General features: G+C 36.7%; 1 protein-coding gene across 4 annotated transcripts in view; it reads right to left on the reverse strand.

Annotated features, from left to right (window-relative positions):
* trim3b (tripartite motif containing 3b) overlaps nt 1-17881 on the reverse strand; it is a 36550-nt gene that overhangs the window by 17500 nt on the left and 1169 nt on the right. For 2 of the 4 annotated variants that reach the window (XM_051908755.1, XM_051908752.1), the window contains exon 1: nt 596-763. The gene's annotated coding sequence lies outside the window, so the exon portion shown is untranslated. Of the gene's footprint in view, nt 1-595; nt 764-11044; nt 11295-17707; nt 17776-17881 lie in introns of those variants that run through there. The other 2 variants (XM_051908754.1, XM_051908753.1) reach the window with 2 other exon arrangements.

A 17881-nucleotide genomic window follows, 5' to 3' on the forward strand; every position in this document is an offset into this window, starting at 1 on the left:
CATAAAGATTGTTGTCACTGATCCACATGCATGCCAACCAAAACACTATATGTGACATGAATTACTCTAAATGCTGACTGACATAAATCCACCTGTTCCAATAAAACAAGATCTTATGGGTCAAGCCACCGGTCAGCAACCCTGACCCAGATACAGCCACAATTGAGAAACCAAACACTGTGTCATTGTTCAAAAAAAAAAAAAGCCAACAACAATCAGCAATTGTGTCATGCCGCCTCATACAAAATTATCCCACAATGCACTCCCACACGTCACTGTGTGCATGGCACATGTGTATATACCTTTCAAACACACTCAAATCCCATATATCTGCTTCTGTCATCCACCTAGACCTGGTAAAATCAGAATAGGCAGTAAAGGTGTGAACATGACACAGAGTGAAGCATGAGATTATTCAGAAACCTCGAACCATCTCTGACCAGATGTGAAACAGGAGACAGAAACAAAAGCATTCTTCTCTTTGAAAGCCACAGCTCTTCACTGCTCCAGTGAACACGCAGAATCATTGACAACCGTTCACGTGCACACAGCAAGACTCAAACGCACTAGAGGGTTAAAGAGGAATCACACTTACACGCAAAAGTAGAGTGAATCCTTCTCAGGCAGGCTCCATTGTTGTTTTCTGAGATTTCAGTAGGGCCTGGTGGCTGAATAACACAACAGATCCCCTTCCCTGTTTCTAGACCCCCTCCCCAGATGAATGCACCGCTCGTCGTCCCCACGCCTAGTGCACTCTCACTGCCCGAGCAACAGCTGTGATGTCACAAAAGGGGCGGCTGGCTAAAGCCAAACCACGTCTACTGGGCTACACCATTGGCTGAGGATGAATGCACAGATTTTGCTCCTCCCACAAGCTCTGCTGTGATTGGCCTTTCAGTGTTATCTTCCCAAAGGCATGGATTGCCTCACAGAGAAACAATTCCTATTGACAGATTGGGTGGGTTGGGAAAGGGAGAGGATTTAAGTTGAATGCCAGCTTTTTAGTGCAATGACTTTAGTGCGTGTGTGAATGCTTAGGATGAACAATAAAAAATAATGATCATGTAAAAAAAAAAAAAAAAAAACTGTTCAGTTCACTGTTCACCTGCTTCTAAAGGAAAAAGCTTTGAGATGAAAAATGCTGCTTTTTAAAATGCACTTAAAAGTGAGTAAACATGAAATTATTTTGAGTCATAAAAAGCGTTTCAGCTGGGATGTTTCATTTCCGTGAGGTTATTTAATTTCCCTTTATGTTTCAACTATTTTAACATGACAAAAAAACATCAAAATTAATGCTAATCTTGATTTAGCTCCAGACATTGCCCTGCTTTTGCTTGCTTGTGAACTGACTGACATATAAAGTATTAAAACAATCACTCAGTATGATGGTTATATAAGAGATGATGTCACTACAGCTGGGTGGAGTGACTCCAGATTGTAGGATTATGAATTCCAATACCTCTGTTTTCATGAATAAAACAAAATAAAAATAAAAATCAATATTTAATAATAAACAATATTTTTGCATCAAAATATATAATTTTACTTATTAGCTATAGTTTTGCATATTTGTGTATATAATTATTTATTTGTTTAAAATAGATTTAAAAACATTCTGAGCGGATGACATTTTTAATCCGTCAGCAGATTAGATGGAAAACATCAACTGTCATTAATCTGGAGGGATTGACTGTCTGATTTCTCCCACGGCGGCTGGTTTGCAGAAAATACTTACACCTCTAACTGACGCCGCTGCTCAAAACTTGCACCAACACAACAGGCACAAATGGAGCTGGACTTTTTATTCATGGAGATATATATATATATATATATATATATATATATATATATGGGAGAATACAAGCTGTAACTTGTGTAAAAGGGAAGTTAAAGACAGAGAAACTGCAATGAATGCAATGAAAATGAGTCTATATATATATATATATATATATATATATATATATATATATATATTAATCTTTGGAACAGAGTAGCTTTGTGGTTAATGATCTGGGCTGACATTATAAATATTGTCCGCTTGCTCCCAGGTACAGGCACCCAGAACTTACTGGCCCCTGAAAAGGAGGGAACTTTGTTCAACCAAATCTTGAGAGGCAGCCAATTGAAATCTTGAACGTATATCCACTGCAATTTCCTGTCCTTCTAAGCAGGCTAATATCATCTGTCAGGGGTTTTGCACTGGCCATACCTTCTCTAAGCTTGTAGATCAGTATCTCCATCGCAAAACATGATTAGTTCCATTCTGCAATCATTCTAGCTCAAACAGAAAAAGTTTTGATACTTTAATTGGAGATAATTTATTTCTAAGTATTATTTTCTTATGTGTTCATCTGTGTAATAACCAAACATATGGTGCTCTCCCATACAGCACAGTGAAGCGTAATTAAAGTTTCTTGGCAACTGCATTAATTAATCTTTGCATAAAGTGTAATAAGATGCTACGTCTAGTCCACTCGGCTCAGATGGAGCCTTCAGGCACCGTCCTCTTACTGTGTCCAGTTATGTAATTCAGCATGTCACTGCAATTGCAGAGAGGGAGAGGTACTCATGCCGCAGGAAACATGACTCAACAGAATGCTGTCAGGATACCGCAGGCAGGAGAGAGAGAGAGGGATTCAACAGAGAGAAAGAAAAGATCTTGCTTTACCTATATCATGGTCTTGTACTGGTCATTACACAGATTTGGGAGTATAGAGCTACACTATGGGACTTCTCAAACTTGGATTTTTTTTTTTTGCATATGGGAGAATACATGCTGTAACTTATGTAAAAGAGAAGTTAAAAACCATGTGCGATGAAAAAGCATCTGTTGCGATCTTCGTGACAAAGTAGCTTTAAGTTTAGAGCTCCACTATGTTAATTCTTACATTCATAAGCTGATGTCACACTAGAGGATTTTTTTATTTGATCAGCAGTTGTTCTTTTATAGCTCAGGCTATAAAATCTAGACATTATTAAAGTTCACAGTTATGTCTCACAGTTATATATACACCGATCAGGCATAACATTATGACCACTTTCCTAATATTGTGTTAGTCCCCCTTTTGCTGCCAAAACAGCCCAGACCCATTGAGGCATGGACTCCACTAGACCCCTGAAGGTGTGCTGTGGTATCTGGCACCAAGATGTTAGCAGCAGATCCTTTAAGTCCTGTAAGTTGCGAGGTGGGGCCTCCATGGATCGGACTTGTTTGTTCAGCACATCCCACAGATGTTGGATTGAGATCTGGGGAATTTGGAGGCTAACTTAACACCTCAAACTCGTTGTTGTGCTCCTCAAACCATTCCTGAACCATTTTTGCTTTGTGGCAGGGCGCATTATCCTGCTGAAAGAGGCCACAGCCACCAGGGAATAACGTTTCCATGAAAGGGTGTACATGGTCTGCAACAATGCGTAGGTAGGTGGTACGTGTCAAAGTAACATCCACATGGATGGCAGAACCCAACGTTTCCCAGCAGAACATTGCCCAAAGCATAAGACTGCCTCTCCCGGCTTGCCTTCTTCCTATAGAGCATCCTGGTGCCATGTGTTTCCCAGGTAAGCGACGCACCTACACCCGGCCATCCACATGATGTAAAAGAATACGTGATTCATCAGACCAGGCCACCTTCTTCCATTGCTCCGTGGTCCAGTTCTGATGCTCACGTGTCCACTGTTGGCATTTTCGCCGCTGGACAGGGATCAGCATGGGCACCCTGACTGGTCTGTGGCTATGCAGCCCCATACACAACAAACTGTGATGCACTGTGTATTCTGACACCTTTCTATCAGAACCAGCATTAACTTCTTGATCAATTTGAGCTACAGTAGCTCATCTGTCGGACCACACGGGCCAGTCTTTGCTCCCCATGTGCATCAAGGAGCCTTGGCTGCCTATGAACCTGTCGCCGGTTCACCACTGTTCCTTCCTTGGACCACTTTTGATAGATACTGACCACTGCGGGAACACCCCACAAGAACTGCAGTTTTAGAGATGCTCTAACCCAGTCGTCTAGCCATCATAATTTGGCCCTTGTCAAACTCGCTCAAATCCTTACGCTTGCCCATTTTTTCCTACTTCTAACACATCAACTTTGAGGACAAAATGTTCACTTGCTGCCTAATATATCCCACACACTAACAGGTGCCGTGATGAAGACATAATCAGTGTTATTCACTTCACCTGTCAGTGGTCATAATGTTATGCCTGATCGGTGTATATGTGTGTGTGTGTGTGATATATATATATATATATATATATATATATATAATGACTATTTCCTTAAATCCTTACTGTAGAGAAACAATCAAGATAATCAAGACATTAAAGAGAAAAATGGGCCTGAGATTTTATAAATAATAAAATGAAACATCCTGAAAAATAGTGACTGTTTTTTTAAACGTGATTAATCCAGAACATCCCTTGCTAAACACAGAATGAGGCGTGACACTGAAATTCTAATTCAGGCATTAAATATCCGTCAACCACAGAAGATCAAAGCAAACTTAAGACGGGTTGGATTGTCGTTAACTTTTCTAAATTGGTTAGAGGCGCACGCGACTCTATGCACTCCTATGTGAGAGGGGCTCTTAACCGGGCTTGGTCCTGACAGTGGACCATGAATAGCTTATCCACATGTCCTAATCATATCTCACTGTCTCTCGCTCTCTCTACACTGTGGAAATATTCCTGGAGGGAATGCATGCATAGCTGGGTACATAAGACGGGCCAGAAATAATCTGATCCTTCAAATAACTACTGTTTATTTGTGTGTTTTTTCAAAAGAGATGCTTAAGAACACTTAATGCCTTAAGCATATAAACAATATCAACAAACAGGTCAAAGACTTCTGAGTTTAATAAAGTACTTGCCATATGTAAAGTGGAGTGTTTTAATAAAGCTAATGCACATGTGCTTTCCGCAGATGGGTGTGAGTCACCCTGCAGATAGGCCTCTGGTGCTTCAGTGGAAAAACTCACTTATACAGTATGTTTATCAGTTTAGGAGTATAAATTATGCAGAAATGTCCTCATTCTGTGGTTCAGGACTGAACAAGTGTTTTCTGAATAGTGAGCAGAGGACCAGACTCCTGAGAGTTCAGAGGGGCTGCAGTTCTGGTGGGCTATGAAGCACGCCTTCACAAATAACCAGAGCAAACATGGAATAACTTAACACTGCCAAAGGCATTACGAGATACATTAAATTATTATGCTGCGTTACACAAACAGCATTAGATTTTTCTTTGGATTTTAAGCGTGTAATTTTTTTCTCCTACCTTAATGTGCATAGACAACTTTAAGTAAGCCAATCAAAGTTTGGGCCGTGGCGCTTTCAACATGCCTCATTTATCAATTTCAGGCTCAACCAATTGCGTGAGAATGGGGCGGAACTAGCTGTTAGGAAAGAATCTTTATTTCTGCAATTGGGCGGGGACATAGTTCTATCCATTGGTTGTTGATTGGATGGAGGAAGAACTGAATGCGAGCTTGTATTCAGTTGTAAGAAAGGGGCAGGATGTAAATGCACTAAATGACTGGAGAATCACCAGACAGAAGTCTGTTGTTTCACCAGAAGATTGAGTCATGAAATTTTGATTAAAAGGTCAAAACAGTTTTAAAAAATGAAACATGCATAGACTAATCGTTTACAATAAAATCAATGCCTGCCCACTTTTCCAGCGGCGTTGACTCTGGAATTATTTTTCCATTCATTTTTCCCATAGGGATTTCAAAAAAGTCTTCAAATAACATTATAAGCCAAGAACCAAGCAAACCAGCTATGAGGTGAATCATAACATTGCAAATTTTGATATGAAGCAAAAAATATTTGAAAATCAGACAAAAATTAGCCAGGGAAGTCCCATGAAGCATTGCTACCAGCATCATTGAATTGAAAACAATGGAGAAATAGCTATAAATCTACTAATTTACAAATGTTGATTACATACTGTATATAGAAACAATACACTTTAAGTTTATTGCAAAATATGCATATTCAAATATTGAAGTATTTTGAGAGTGTAGAGAGACCGACTCGATTGCGTCATTTGCGGTGATTCATGGGAGTGGGAGGAGCTAATGAGGTCTTTTGGCATGTTTTGCTTGTTTCGACTCTATGATCGGTGGAATTTTCTGCACAGCATGATGGTTAATGTAGTTTTTCACCACAAATTATGCTTTTAAACATGATTATTTTAATCTAATTTGAAATAAGTCTTCAACAGAATCAAATAATATTAATTAGCAACCTCGCAGCTCACAGTAAGGATGTCTTTAAAGGTTTATAAGGTTTCTCTATGGAGAAAATTAATGGAGTTTTTACTTCCGGAACCTGACTCTAAAAGATCAGTTTAAGAAATAGATAGGGTGATTTTTTTCAACAAAAAATCAAAATATCTATTTAGCTTTTTAGACATTCCTGTTCTTAATTTGTCTTCGTAATATTTTATCAAAATTCAAATTCATCAAAATTACTTTCCTATTTCAGTGACATCATGTAGGCTGTAGTCTATTTAAAAGTATTAACCAATCGCCAAAAAGCTATTAAGAGAATATTATTTAGCAAACTTGTATTTTGGTCTGGCAATCTGTATCTTTGTACGGTCTGCTTTTGACAATCCAGCCTATTCCCGATGGGTAATTTTTTTTCCTATTGAATAACATAGTTTAACTCTGAAATACATCACATTATGCAATTAAAATCAGTTACAAATGTGGTTTCATGTTGACAGGTTTAATGGCAGGTTAATATGAAACACTATCAAAGTTAGCATGTAATATTGAACCAAGAAGGGTCAACTGACTCGAATTAGCAAAATAGTTGCACTACCAAATAGGATCATTAAATTTGACTGTATTTCTTTAGCATTTATAGTTCACCATCAGTATTCTCACACTGTGTGGCAGCATTTTTTTCAAGTTCTCCTGACCCTTCATTAATTCTGATCTTTTCCTCCATTTCTCTCTCACTCTCTCGTTCTCAGAAACGCCTTCATAATCAAGGAACAATAGTCAATACTGTCTGTAACCAAGCCAAGAAAGACTAATTCTCCCTCAGACCCCTTACGCTGACAGAAATAACACAACACTCTGATCTCTGGAGAATAATTTAGATTCAAAATAAACCCCCTACAACCCAGCAGAGAAGTAAGACTTGACTTGAGAATGTTTTAAAATTATTGTTTTGTTGAGGATGTACATGTTGTCATGCTTGTTTTATCGCATTACAGCACGCTTGATCACATCAAACACACACACACAAACACATAATGCAAACACATCCATGCATTGCTCAAGTGCATCTAGAGGCAATTATAATTCTTTTCTCATGCTGTTTCACATGAACACTGACATTCACAGTCAGCTGTCTTCAAAAGGAAAGGATCTATGGTCTCCTTTAGGTCTTTTTAAAATCAGTTCTTCAAACATTTTGGATCTGTCAGTAAGTTCAACATGTTAAGAGGTTCTGGCATTGAAAGCTACTGTATAACATTTTTCACTTTGGTTTCATTTTACTTACAATATGAGGCAAATTTCCTTAACTATGCTGGCAAACTGACCACTTTGAAAGAGCTACACAAATCAAAATTAATAGAACCCACGTAAGTGGTTTTCATAGAACATACCCTTCCATCCTAAGGCTAAAAAGCCATTATTTTAGCACTAACCAGTTCAGACAGTGATCTCTTTTGTCCCTGTCAATCAAACTACTATCTCAGAGGATGACTTCTGCACACTACTGACATGTACAGTTGTACACGTACAAACTGAAGTCAGTGTGATCACACAGGAATAATGTATGTCATATTTCATTTTTACACTTGCATGTGCTATAAATATTAAGTGACACTTCAAATAATAATGTAACTGAGGAAAAAACATCTAAAGCCATCTGCCAAAGAAAGCTAAAATAATATCTGCCACAATTAACTGTGACCGATTATATCAATAGACTTTAGGAAGTTTTCCTTTTGAATAAAAACAAAGATGCACATATTTTAGGTACAATAAGATGCATGAATCAGCGAAAGCTTTTAAATAGAAACTGGTTAGTGTTTGTATTATGAACGTCACATCAAAATAGCTGTAAGTTTAAGTGCATTGATGAACTGGAATGACTGCTTGGGTCTCTATAAACCATGTTGAATGGGCTAAATTGGTTCTATTGACCACATTAACAACATCACAAATTTATCACACCCAACAGAAGAAACACACATCACAAGTGAATTGCTTTCTCCCATACATACACACACAAACAAAACACATAAGAATACCCTAAAGGTTAGGTAGAGTAATGGTCACTCAGGCAGCCATAACTATCACAATAAGGGCTGTATGTCACTGGTGAGGCCTTTAATGTGATCCTACAGTGGAAAGAGCGCAAGAACACACACACACACACATACATGAACAATGACCATGAATGACAATTCACATCACTACACTAAAGCAGAGACATCTGTCAGCTGAGCTCCATCTCACTGCCCTTCCATCCATCATAATCTCCAACCAAATGATGTCAAATGCCATTTGTGACTATGACAATCCCTGTTTGACCTCCCAGTATCAATCAAGGGGAATTGTACAGTCAAACCTAAAGTAAAGTCATTCTGAAAAAGGGTTTTATTTGGTTTTATCACATGAAAACAAAGCCTTGGAGGAAATGCTTGCTTCATCATTGGTTTGTTGTCTGTCCAACTGCATTTGTACAAGTCCAAACTGCCAATTGGGTAAAAAAAAAAGACAGGATTTCAAAGCCATGCTTTACTTTTAACTCTAATGGAGACTTTGAATACTCTGTCAAGTTAATTTTCTCTGGAGCCATTACATCAATGCCAGCTGGACATTCCTGTTATTCTTTGTAACAGGCCTCCCTCTTCAATACACATGTATACATAATGGCATGTAAGTGCCATTCACTTCAATTCAGTTCATGTTCTTCGCCTTTATTGGCCCACAGAGTTGATAGTACAGAGAGGATCAGCACATTTGGAATAATCTTATTCCTCTGAAAGTACACCAACAGCTGGATCAGTACAGAAATTACAGCAATGGCAAACAGTGAATCTTAATGCCTGTGAAACTGTTATGCAAAAAAGAAAAATTATATTGTGTGTGTCATACATTGAATGTTCATATCTAAGGAATGGCCTGTGTGAAAGTAAAATCACAGATGAGATCTCTGTATCTCAGTTATTTCTCTTTTCTTAAATGGATAGCAAATTGCTAAAGGCTCCTACTTCTAAGGGTTAAACGGATCGTTGATCCGTGATCTGTATTCTCGTAAACACAGTCGGTTATGTCTTAAGTGAACGTAAACAGCTGAGAAAGAAATCGGATGTGTATCATTATACTGTATCCATGCATTTGGTCTTAAAGTGGCAGCAGCCTATAAATACCTGCTGCTGTCTTTATCATTAATGTTAATCAAACAACAAAGCGCATATTTAACAAAGATTCATCATTTATACAGTGAAAACTATAGTGTTATTTTACATTTAGGGCTAATTATTAAATTTCTGTACCTGGATATTTCTGTTAAACTTCTACTTTATTTGTAACTTTGTTCTATTATGCTTCTAATTAGTGTATTTGTTCTTTTTTTACTGACTGTTCACTTTAATAATGTTTGAACGTTATTAGTTGGCTAGTAGTTTTTGCTGTGGTATCGAAGTACTTAAAATGTGCTTTAAGCAATAAATGAAAAGCAAAGTATTTTTTTTTTCTTGCTGCTCCGAAAAATTATCCGATCCATGACTCAACAACCATAATATGGTCCAAACCGTGAGTTTTGTGATCCATTAAACCACTACCTACTTCTCAGATTTTTCTCCTGAAAGAGTGCCTCTGGATTATAACATTAATTCTAAAATTAATCAAATTAAATTATAATATTAAATTAATATATATATTAAAATTAAAACATCAAAATAAAAGCACATCAAAATGACTAAAACTTAAATACTATTAAAATGAAAACTAATACAAAAAGCTAATTTAAAATATCAATAAATACTATAACAGTATATAAATAATAACACTGCAAAGTTAGGAGAAATGTGAACTGATAGACAAATGAATCATATCTGAGAACTCTGGTAATCGTTTTGAACTTTAAAAAGATCAACCTTATGAGCAATATAATTTCCATCTTGGAAACCATCAAAGCTAATTAAAATGATTACAGACTTAATTTTATAGGACATCAACAGCTGTATTTTGCTAATGTCTACTAAAGCAATATTAGAATGAGTGTTACCAGTCCTACCCTTGATTGCACAGTTGTATTGTCATTATTACATTATTTATAGCTGCCAGCTTGGATGATTACTATGACTGTACCTGTAAAATTATGTCACTGTAATAGGGTGTGTCATGCAAGTCAATAAATGCTAAAAACAAAACAAAACGGTTTTATTCTTTAATACATCAGATGCTGGATCGTTAAAATGTATCACACATCTTCTGTCTACAGACACTTCCTATCATTGCTAAGAGACAGGAAGCCACTGTGGCATTATTTGAACACACTCATCATGAATGTACAATTAAATTTGAAGCCAACCCATTTAAAATCCCACCAACAAAACTGAATGTTTTCCCCTTCGTGACTTGGATAAGTGGAAAGTACAGGCAGCAAAGCAGGTGATATTGAAGAGAGAGCCGACAAACACTGATCACACATGTCAAAGGAGACAGCTAACATACTTGTGTTTACACACACACTCATCTACGTGCACATCCACACAAACACAGCTCATTTCTTAACACACAAATACACTGTTGTTTTACATAAGCGCTGGAAGGCTGGCAGGGTGTTTGTGATCATGTCTGTGTGTTCGTGCATGCGTGTGTCAGAGATGCCCAGCTGACTGAAAGGGAGAGGCCAGACACTGCAGTAAATTATTCATCACAGTTCTTCTCAACGACAGCTTGATAAAACGCGTACAAGATGTATGGAGAGTTCAACGAAAGTGATGGTGACACGACACAAGGAGAGAGAAGGAGGGAAAAGGGGGGAGCTCCCCGACGCCGTACTCACGTGAGTTCTCGCAGCTGACAGAGATAGAGGGATGAAAAAGGAAAGAGAAAGATACGGACAGGTCTCAGCGAAGCATCCGAGCACAGACCCGTCCAGCCTTACAGCCCCTCATCCCAAAGGAGAAGAACCAGCCAGATTAAAGGAGTAAATCTAGAAAGCAGGAAAGACTAGCAGGCAGGAGAGAAGAAGAAGCAGCAGCAGAAGCAGCAGCAGCAGGGTGTGAGCAAGCGAGGGTGTATAATGTGTGTGAGAGAGAAGAGAGAGAGACTCTGATGAGGAAGGAGGGAGGGGAAGAGCAGATAGTGGAAGGGTATTGGCTGAAAGGAAGGGAGGTGGGGATGCGGTCAGCCAATGCTCTGAGTGAAGGTGCAAGGCAACAGGAAAATGGCAGAGAGAGAAGACATCCTTTAGATACAGAGGAATCTCTCTTACTGTCTCTAAGGGTCTCTAAGGGATGCCACTATACCATATACACTGCAAAAATCATAATATTTTTTGTATTGTTTTCGATTAAGAACATCCTTAAAGTCAACATGAAATTGAAATGTATTTTGTTAATGCAATTTTTGTCTTACTGTGAATAATTCAATTGTGCATGATATTCCCAAGAAGAGTTTGTCTTCTTAATCTTTAATCTTTTCCCTTAGAAACGACTTTCATTTTCTACTGATGTCACTTGGGCCACACATGCTATTGGATAATGTTCACCAATGGCCGAATAGCTAATTACATGTCACATTTCATCTGGCTCTATTCTGGAATGGAACACCCATTTTTAAGTTGGCTTGAAAAAGCCAATTTACTGATCTTCTATTTAAGATTATTATTCTTCTTCTTAGACTAAAATTTCTAATTTATGATTAAATTTCCGATAGAACATTTCTTTTCACTTGGAAACAGAGGTCAAATTGGTTACGAACTGCAACACAAGTTTGCTTTAAATAAATAAATGTACACATATGTATATATATAAATATATATATATATATATATATATATATATATTAGTGTTGTCAATCGAATAAAAAAATTGATTAATCGCACATTTTTTCTGTGATTATTCACAATTAATCGCAATTAAAAACATTTACGTTTTTATACGTTTTTAATATATTTTATAATGTAATAATTTCACAGTTAATCTCCAAATTAATGTAGAAACAACATAAAGACAGTATATTTTAAATACTTGTTTAATGGCATCTTCTTATGACGATGAAATTGATTTTTTTTTCACTCAATTCTAAACATAAATTATAGCCATTCAACATTACAGTGTAATTGAAAGCTATAATTTTTTTTTTTTTTATACATTTATTAGGCTTCAAAAATATAACATTTAAGTGAACTTAAAACAATCCTCACATAAACCCATTATAAATGTCATATTTACCTAAATATGAAAAAAATGGATGCAGAAAAAATGGATGCTGCGTTAATTGCTTTAAATATTTTTAACGTGTTAAACTGGAAAAAATGAATAGCATACGTTAATGCGTTAACGTTGACAGCACTAATATATATATATATATATATATATATGCTGATTTGGTGCTCAAAAAAAAAAAAAACCATTTCTTCTTATTATCAATGTTGAAAACAGTGGTGCTGCTTAATATTTTTGTGGTATTAATATTCATATTTAATACAATTCATATTTGTAATAAAATATAAATAATATATTCATATATTCATATTAATATGTCTTTACTTCACTTTTGATCATTTAATGCATCCTTGCTGAATAAAAGTATTGATTTCATAAAAAGAAAAACAACTCTTCTGACCTCAAACTTTTAAACAATAGTGTAGATTGTTTTCATAGAGTATATCTTGATTTTTTCCATTTAATAATAAAGCATAAAATACTCAAAACATTTTATGAAGCATTAGATTTATGTATAAAAACGGCCAATGGGGTAATAAAAATAAACTTAATACCAAATAAATTATCTAAAAAACATAAACAAATTAATATTCAAGTTTTTTTCCCACAATGTAAATTTAACATTTTAATGATGTTTAGATATTTTTACTGGAAAACAAGACAAAAATACTGATTAACAAATTATTTTTTGCAGTGTAAAGCACCACATATCAATACAAACAAACAAACAAACACACACAAAGTATCACATGTTTGTGACTATCTCAAAGAGAAAGTCCTCAAGAGGTCAAATCAGGGAGGTGAATATGCAAGAAAATTAATAACTCTCCTGCGTAAAGAAATTGCATGATTACATCTTGTCTGCTTGCACATGGGCATGACTCTAGCCCTTTTGTTCAGTTTCCCAGCATGCTGTAAGGGGGAGGGTTTATTTGTATTCACAATCAGGAGAAATGAGGGGAAACGAAGAGATAGCAGGAACAACATGATAGAAGAAAAATCAAGGGGACAAGATAATGACTCAGTTACTATCAAGATAATGATAGTAACTGCATGAGAGCTAATGAAGATAAATGACTACAGAGAGAAAGAGAGAGACATGCCACCACTGTAGATATTCCCTACATTATACATAAAATAAGTCCCAGCATAATTATAGTCTAGAAATTCCAGATTGGGCAGCAGGGGTCACTTAAGTCACATCAGTCTTCCAAGTCAAGCTAAAAATATCCTTTCTGTCAAGTGAAAGACAAAGACTCATGGTGAGATCTTGGACTACCAAGTCACAACCCTTCAAAGTAATATCATATCACCGACATCTAGAGTGGCAAATTGAGTTCAATTCATCACTAAGCACCAACCAAAGGGTTGGAATGGGTGGAGACAAACAGCTGGGGGCGTGGCTTAGATGACAAAAGCAACAACTGCATCCACGCTGAGGGGGGTGGGCTGGGCCTGATCTCATTCCTTGATTTGATTGCATGAGAGAGCGATGTTACCATGGAGACTGCATCCAGTGCAGCAGAACCCAGATGGCAGGCTGCCTAGTTCCCCCTCCTCCTCGTCTCTCTCTCTCTCTCTCTCTCTCTCTCTTTCCTTAGCAGCCTGGAGTAAACTCATAGAGGAAGAGCACAGACCTGCAGGACGCATAGTGTAAATTGCATGTGACTGCAACACAAAGCCAGCACTCAGCAGTGTGTGAGTGTGTGTATTTGTGTGCTCTATTATTGGTATGAAGGCAGACCTCTTCAGGAAGCCTGAGGGTGGTGATGGCATCACATGTGATGCTGCAGATTCCCATGTCGTGGTTTTGTAAATAGACTCTCCAAAGAGCACTAAAAAACACTCTGGCCAACACCGCAGTCTGCTCTTGTATTTAACGATATGCACATATTTTTTCTACTATTGAGTAGGGCGTTTCATCTTAGATGCTTTTGGCCCTGTGGACTTTTAGAAAATAAACTCACTTAAAAACATACTTTTAATGCTAACACTATTCTTTCATTTGGCAATGATGTAAATGATTACCTGAAATATACATATACTTTTTTCTGAAAATTTGCATTAGCATTCTGTGGTGGTGATGAGACTTTGTGTATATGTGTTTGTGTGTGTGTGTGTGTGTGTGTGTATATATATATATATATACATACACACACACATATATAAGATGTTTATTTATTTTAATGGGTCTTATATTTCAGAGTATAGGCCTACTAACTATTGAAAAAAAAAATATTAGTGACAAAATTGTTGGTTTCAGTTTTTGCATTCTTGTATACTCAGAAACGACACAAAATTAAATTATTTCATAAGTGATATTTAACTAGATTTTTCTTTATTTTAATGGGTCTTATATTTCAGAGTATGGGCCTACTAACTATTGAAAAAAACTTATTAGTGACAAAATTGTTGGTGGAAATGGCAGAAAAACGAGGGACTAGTATCCAAGGATTGTAATTTGTGTGCAAATTAATATTAATAATTATTAATTTAATAATATTAATAATTCATTTTCATACAATAAATATTAAAACTGTTTGTGATTATTTCAATCATTGTTATCATAGTTTAAAATAAAATCTTAATTTTATGATGGATTTTCATAGTTTAAGAGTGCATCTAAAATAAGATACGAAATGTAGACAAAATGTAAAACAATACATTTTCAAGACAGGTTTATATATATATATATATAGAGCGAGAGAGAGAGAGAGAGAGAGAGAGACCGCAGTTAAAGGGTTAGTTCACCCAAAAATGAAAATAATGTCATTTATTACTCACCCTCATGTCGTTCCACACCCGTAAGGCCTTCATTCATCTTCGGAACACAAATTAAGATATTTCTGATTAAATCCGATGGCTCAGTGAGGCCTGCATTCACAGCAATGACATTTCCTCTCTCAAGATCCATAAAAGGTACTAAAAACATATTTAAAACAGTTGAGTGTGAGTTCAGTGGTTCTACCTTAATATTATAAAGAGACGAGAATACTTTTTGTGCACCAAAAAAACGAAATAATGACTTTTCAATAATATAGTGATGGGCCGATTTCAAAACACTGCTTCGGAGCTTTACGAATCGAATCAGTGACTCGGATCTCCAGTCAAACGGCTAAACTGCTGAAATCACGTGACTTTGGCGCTCCGAGTCACTGATTCGATTCGCAAAGCTCAGAAGCAGTGTTTTGAAATCAGCCCATCACTATATTGTTGAAAAGTTGTTATTTTGTTTTTTTGGCGCACAAAAATATTCTCGTCGCTTTATAATATTAAAGGAACACTCCACTTTTTTTTTGAAAATAGGCTCATTTTCCAACTCCCCTAGAGTTAAACAGTTGAGTTTTACCGTTTTTGAATCCATTCAGCCGATCTCCGGGTCTGGCGGTACCACTTTTAGCATAGCTTAGCATAGTTCATTGAATCTGATTAGACCGTTAGCATCTCGCTCAAAAACGACCAAAAAGTTTCGATATTTTTCCTATTTAAAACTTGACTCTTCTGTAGTTACATTGTGTACTAAGATCGACAGAAAATGAAAAGTTGCGATTTTCTAGGCCGATATGGCTAGGAACTATACTCTCATTCCGTCGTAATAATCAAGGAACTTTGCTGCCGTACCGTGGGTGCAGCAGGCGCAATGATATTACGCAGCATCTCTCACAAATATCTCCATGGTTGCAAGGCACGTTCCCTGTGCAAGCAGGGGGTCACAGGCGCTGCGTAATATCATTGCACCCATGGTAAAACGGTAAAACTCAACTGTTTAACTCTAGGGGAGTTGGAAAATGAGCCTATTTTCAAAAAAAGTGGAGTGTTCCTTTAAGGTAGAACCACTGAACTCGCATGAACTGTTTTAAATATATTTTTAGTACCTTTATGGATCTTGAGAGAGGAAATGTCATTGCTGTGAATGCAGGCCTCACTGAGCCATCGGATTTAATCAGAAATATCTTAATTTGTGTTCCGAAGATGAATGAAGGCCTTACGGGTGTGGAACGACACGAGGGTGAGTAATAAAGGACATTATTTTCATTTTTGGGTGAACTAACCCTTTAAAGAAACACCCATTAATGTCACAAACAAATATTTATATATTTCTAATATTAGTGTACCACAAACATTTTCTTTCCAGGTTAAAACCTTTCCATTCTTTCCTTTTCTTTTTGCCAACATTTAATCTAAAGCAGTGGTTCTCAACCAAGGGGCGTCAAACTTCCAGGGGGGACCCAATAAAACTTCAAATGAATTCAAATGAGTTATATTAACATAATCCTAATTCAAATAAAACAAAACACTAAAAATAAATATGTACAACATTGACCTGACATCATATTTGGAGTTAAATTATTTTTATTGCAAAAGAAGTACCAGAGGTATATTTCAGCCTTTGCATATTTTCTTGGACAAAGGGGGATCCTGGTGTCAAATAGGATGAAAACCATTGAACTAAAGCTTGAATAACCAACTGGTTGCATGTCTGATGTCTAAAGCTAAAGATACGCATCAGCATTTATCAGGGTCTTATTATATTTAATATCTTAATATATGCAAACAGGGAATACCAGTGCTTAATTACTTAATAACTGCCTGGTATGAGAGAACTTTAATATTCACTATAATAAGGTTTAACTCTCAGCTGCACTAATGAGTGCATTGTACTGAGAATGAACCACAGGGATTAAAACCATTTTAAAGCTCAGTCTTAAACAACTAAGGAACAAAGTTCACCTATTATAGTCCTGCTGTACTTTACTTACTCAGCTACATGTGTATGTAGTAGAGGATAAACCTGGTGTGATGAAAGCAACTAATTGCAAAGCAAGTGTTTCCCAATATCTCTACTCATTCATTCTGAAGCTTAATGTTGAATGGAATTGAATGAGAATCATTTGGTCACCATTGTTTGTAAGTCTTTTTTTTCTAGTGGCGTGGGAGTTCAAATACAGGTGATATCCAGTGTTACTCATGACTGACATAATACAGCAGTGAATGGCTTCACAGGGTCACATCCATTTTCACGCTTTTCCGGCAAACATAGGCCCGGAAATGACTCCGTGAATGCCCAGCATTGTCCTGCTATCAGTTGCAACCTTACTCAGCTTCCTCCCCTGCATGTCTATTGGACCATTTATGCTGAGCCACAACAGAAGAGTTATTGAGAAAAGCAAAGTTTGATAATCACAATTACAGATTTTAATACCAAAATCCAACATTTTATGCACTTGAGGATTCATTTCCCAGCACAAACCAAAATATGGAGTTAAACAACTTACCCCAACATGTTGCTGCTTTCAGTGATCAAGCTGAATTAGAGTGAGACATCATTCCAACTGTGTGTGAACTATAAAGAAGGATAAAACAAATGTGACAAAAAATAAAGAGTTAATAAATCACTAGGTTTTGAAAGTGAGTCTACTAGCAGTCTACTAGCAGTTTCCACGAGCAAA

This window comes from Ctenopharyngodon idella, chromosome 10 (assembly GCF_019924925.1).
Source record: "Ctenopharyngodon idella isolate HZGC_01 chromosome 10, HZGC01, whole genome shotgun sequence".
In the NCBI taxonomy this organism is placed as follows: Eukaryota; Metazoa; Chordata; class Actinopteri; order Cypriniformes; family Xenocyprididae; genus Ctenopharyngodon; species Ctenopharyngodon idella.